The sequence below is a fragment of the Acipenser ruthenus genome, chromosome 29 (genome assembly GCF_902713425.1).
Source record: "Acipenser ruthenus chromosome 29, fAciRut3.2 maternal haplotype, whole genome shotgun sequence".
In the NCBI taxonomy this organism is placed as follows: Eukaryota; Metazoa; Chordata; class Actinopteri; order Acipenseriformes; family Acipenseridae; genus Acipenser; species Acipenser ruthenus.
The window spans coordinates 6,195,578-6,201,444 of record NC_081217.1 but is presented as its reverse complement, the minus strand read 5'-3'; positions in this window follow the sequence as shown (position 1 = coordinate 6,201,444).

Below are 5,867 nucleotides of genomic sequence, written 5' to 3'. Positions count from 1 at the left end.
TTCAAGTACTGCACGTATTTATTTCCCTGATGAATAATTGATCTGATTGGACAAAGGCAGCACCTATGGACTTGCTGGCATACTCTTTTGGAACTGGATTTCTGTATTGCACTCTAACTCACATGGAGAAATGAATAAAATTATAGTGAAAACTTTGTCATATACCCCAAAATGAGTTCAGAATTAAATGCAATGCATGTATATATATATGGCTTTTGTACTTATTTTCGATTACAAATAATTTGAAAGACCTACAATAGACCTATGCTAACTTGTCAATGTATTTAATCAATTTTTATGTTGGCTGTTGTTAGGTGCACCTCATGATTGACGCCCATGTGTTTGAACATTAATCTAAAGAACATCGCCAACCAGCAGAGGTACCGTATTTCTTTGAATTTAAGACACCCTCGAATTTAAGATGCAGTCTTAAATACTTAAGATGGCATCTATGTCGTACACACACCATCACTCACTCATGGCATCACACATCCTGGCAACAGCAAGCATGACACAACACTCCACGGCATCAGGCAACATGTAACCCAGCAACCACAACAGCACTGAACATTGCTTGGCATGTCGAAAAATACAGGGGTCTGATTAGCATTTCCAATCTGTCCAAGCTGGTACTGTTTGTTAGAAATGCTTGAAATTGTAAACGTTTCTCTTGGAATTCCTCAGGAAGCTTGGTTTCGCTTAAATTCGAAGGAATATGGTACTTGTTTGCCCAAACACTGGATTTGTATACATTACATGAGAGCACTATAATGGACAAATGATTGATCAAAATATATAACTGCGATATTGTGACTTGGGGGTGTGCTTTTACAATTTTCACAGGATACAGGATATTTAGTAACAGGATCATTTATTTGAATATGTCATGCATTTAATGGAAATAGTGGAAATCAGATACATAAATATAGGGTTCACTTAAACTTACAAGCTAAAAATACAGGTAGGGTGTTCTATGTGAAATTATTTATCACACTGGCGGACTAGAGTTAAAGGTGTAGTCTTTAAAATCCATTTCCTACCCTTTAGTATGTTCTGAGGCAACCACAGAGCCTCCCTTATCATTAAGAACCCCTGCTGGAAATAAATAAGCTCTATCACACTCAGTTCTACTGACATGTACAGTACCCACTGTATTGAGGTTTCCTCTGTCTGTCACTAAATGTTTGCTGTCACACCTTTCTCACTTGGAGACCATTTTCCCTTCTTTTTGCCGTTGCTAATACAATCACACTCTTTGCCATTGCTGATACAAATATGGACTAGAGAGGAGGGCTATAGTGGAATATTATTGACACTGCTTTTTTCCATCCAGCTGAAGAAGGACTTCTAGTCTGAAATGTCCTTATATAATAGATTTTTTTATTATTAATTATTAACATTTTTGTGTACCTACATTACCTTTTTCTTTTTGATTTTGCACCTTTTGGTACACAGCAGTTTTCCTTTAAAAACAAATTAATAAAAAAGTAGAAAGTCTTTTTTTATACATCATTAACCTTGATGTACTTGTACTGTTCCCACATTTTGTACCATTAATTTGCCATCTGTGGCTTTCTATTCTGGTTCAATTCATGCTTTATTCTTTATCTGGAAACGTGCTGATACATATTCTAATCATTTCTGTTTCATTCTGTTTAGCTAAAAGGCATTTTGCAAGTTACCAAATGGTTGTTTCTGTGGAATATTAAATCTGATCCCTAGTCAATTCATGCCTGAGGTATAATAGCTCATTGATTAGCTGATGAGTGTATTGATCATGGGAAATTTAATAAGGTTAGACATGCAATGAGTAGTTTTAAATGTGATGTTTTTTTCTCAGCAATGGTCTACCATGTTAGACATGCATATCGTTTGTCGATATCACACAATACTGGGTTCATTTTACATGGTTGTCACCAACGGATTTGTTACAGGCTTAAAATGAATAATGAATTAATAAGTTTAGTTACAGTAGCTTAGCCTGTTTTCTGTACAGAAAAAAATAACAATTTGACGCTAGCCTACTTAATTGTACCAACCATCCCAAAGCACAGTATAAAACACCCAAGCATTTAAACATGCACATCTGATACCTTCTCTCACATATAAAGTAAGCCAATCCAGAAGTTCAGAAGTTCAGAATGATGCATCTATACTTGTGATTCAATAGAGGGGTTTGCAAAAATCCAATTCCTTTCTGTGTGTGTGTCTGCTGGAGAGACCGGGAGACAAACAGGAGAAAGCAATCTAAAATTCAGATTATGGTACTGCTTGCTCTTCTTGGGAATGTAATGACTTATACAAATGCCTCTCAAGCTTGGGAAATACAGTTTCACAGACTTAAATGGGCTGACTCCCGGACCAACGGTGCCCCTAAAACACAAGAGACTGGGTTAAATCTAAGACAGGTCAGCACAGTCCAGACTAAATCTTAACTCATTACAAACCCAGTCCTCAACACTGTTCTATCTCAAAGCTCCAATATGTGAGCCCCAAAGCACAGTTATAGCAAAAGTGGAGGCATTTCTTTTTTTCTAAATTGCATTTTCTGTACTCATTATAAAATAGGAATAATATTAACATTGACGCTTTCAGCTTGGTTTTAAACCACATAAGGGCAATTCTATTTAGACTGCTCCCTAGTTATAAGAACCGCCCAGAGCAACAGTAGGATAAATAGGGCTCCCCCCACTGACACCCATGTATATCTCACTACAGTGCAGATATTCTCTTATGAGACCAAATAAAGAAACCCAACAGCCAGATGCTTACTACCCATGCATTCCCAGTCTCACTGCAGAATGTTTCAATGGTTCAAATGCTTGGCAGAATGATGTGAATGCTTTCCAGTACTGGTGCATTGGAATACATTCATTAGCAAGCCTTTTTTGAGCCTATACATCTTTTTTCCAATGTCATAGGAAAAGAAAAGTGTCGGATATATTACATGTTAAATACTGAATGTTTCGGGTAATACATTAGAGCTGTCTTTTCTTTCTTCACTTCATTTCCATACTGTAATTTGGAGCTGCCTAGAGAGCTTTTCAGATTCCCCTCATCCTTTTAAAACATTCCCAGAAGTTAAAGGATTGCTAACCAACACTTTAAAATCAATGTCCTGCATTAACTTGTCATCGATAGTGGTGCCTTTGAAATTTCTGCATACTCTATAGTAGCAAAGAACCAAACACATCTTCAATAGAAGAAAAGGTAGAGGCACAGAAACAGGACAGTGAATTTACATTATAATCTGATTCCACTTTCTATTGAACAGAAATCCCTTTCTTTGTAAACTATTGGGAACAAAATGGATATGGGAAGACCTGTCAGTCTTTATAGCTGTCACATTTCTGTTGTGCTTTCCAGCCTCGTCCTTTAAAGTGTCTTCTTGTTTTCTTAAGAGGAAATCAGTTAACTGCAGCTGGAGGAGTGATTGCTCTAGTGTGAATGCATGGTGGGATTGCTGTATCCATGCCTTGGGTTTTTACTTCTAGGTCAAGGGCTGTTGATTGGTTTGGCTAAATCACAGAGATAAACTGAAGAAATGACAAGAATGCATGGCATCAGATATCTCAGGGGCTGCTAATGCAAAAATAAAGCACACAGGCACAATTGTATTTGCTATATGAAAGTTGGAACCATTATTGCTTTTTATCACTAAGGGGCAGAACATGTCACATTATATAGTCGGTCAGTCAGGTCAAACTAAACTGGTAATCAGAAAACAAGGACAGGAGACAACAACACTCTGTCTGTTTGAGGAGCCATGACCTTGAATCTATTGTTTCTCTGTTTCATCAACAGCTGATGCTTATGTATGCAGGTGCACTGCAAGTCTATAGATAGATAGATAGATAGAAATTGATCAATACTTTAAATGTATGACCGTGTAACTCAATGAATTAAGGCACCATATAAACCATATGTTGGAGAATCTGAAGAAAGTGGGAAGACATAAACAGACCACAACCATTATAATACTGACAATTTAATTCCTACTCTCAAAAACGTCAAACCAATTATTGTATTATGCAGTATGATTAACGGAACGACAAGCAAGAGCAAGCATCTACAAATTCCAGTGGAGAGTGCATTAGCCAGAAAATCAGAACACAAGCTGTATTTATGTAATTTGATACGTTACATTTAGACTTCACTTTTGCGGTAAACAACATTTGAGTAGATTATGGTAACAGTATAGTTAAAGAGATGCCAGTTAAAAATGCTCCAATAAAATCACAAAGTAGCCTGCCATCAATGGCGGTTAACTTATTAGTCAGTTGTGATGATGATGACTCTTTGCCGTGCTTCCCTATGCTGTACCATGATTTCTGTTCACACCAACTTGCTATCGTTTTTACCAGTCATGATTGAGAGGAAGCCATTCAGCCCATTAGTGCTTTAGGGAATACAGCAGATATACCAAGAAGTCCCTGTCACCAAAATCCATGGACAGGAAATTGCACACGCAGGTATTTGCTGGAGTCCACATAAGAGGACCTCATGGTGCATCTCTGTCAGTCTAGCTTGGCATACCGCCTCCTACCCTGGATCTGACTCAGGATATAAGTACTTCAAAACAATACTACAAACTCATAAATAAATAAATAAATAAATAAATAATAACCACAATAATTATATTTTTTGACGTGGAAATGCATGCTATTATATTACTGTTGTGTATTCTAAAATCTAGCCTTTTGTTTAAATAATGTTGAAAAAGTCCAAACTAATAATAATAGTAAATCCATTATTTTTCGATTTGTGATAGATCTGTTAACTGAATAACTACTAGGGAGTTTTCTTCTGGCATTGGAATATTGTTGGTAGCAACGTACAGTGAGATTTTTAGCAGCAATCAGTATGTAAATCACGTTTACAAGTTATAAAATCAACACACACACACACACACACACACACACACACACTCTCTATAATTAATTGCGTTTAGTCACTGCTGGGGAATGTTCCAAAAGAAATTAATGAAAATAAAAATGCATATCCGTAATAAAAACAATTGTAAAAAATAAAATAATAATAAAAAAAAAAAACATTTTAAAATGCATAATAAATACATCTGTTTAGCTTTCTTTAGTACTGCCTATCTTACAAAATCTGTACTTTGCCATAGGATTGGCTTACATCAAGCCCATATAAATCAATGCATCCTACATATTTACTGGCAGGCAGCCTTGGGGAAATACATTCCTTAAAGATTGAGTCAGTAAAATACAATTAAGATTAAGTTTACTATCTTAATCGTGTGAATAAAATAAATGCTGCGTGACTGTGGACAGGCAACACAAAAAACCGCGAATCGTTTAAACATTTCGGTTTGTGCAATAAATATGCCGATTTGACACTATCGAGTTTGAACTTAATATATTTAATTCAGTTATTAGATGCTCGCAAAACAGCATCGCCTTGCAGGACTGCAGTCTGATTTCAAACGAGCTTCAAATGCGGGGCATTTGCCGGGTTTACTAGACATTAATAGCTTCATCTCGAGGGACTGCCTTGAGCTGTCATTGCTCTGTTAAAACACCACCTTATCATCCACACGAAGCCTCATCGAGAGCAGGCACACCTGTATTAAACTCACCGGTCCTCTCCTCCAGACCCTGGTAAGACCATTTCATCCCAACAAAAGCTAAGAAACTAAATGCACTTCGTCTACCCACTACAGCAACAAATTCTGAAAACCGCCTGAACACCAGTGAAGAAATTCTCGGTTCAGCCTTTAAGTTTTGATTTTAATCCAGAGAGAGAGAGAGAGAGAGAGAGAGAGAGAGAGAGAGAGAGAGAGAGAGAGAGAGAGAGAGAGAGAGAGAGAGAGAGAGAGAGAGAGAGACAAGCGCGGAAAGGAA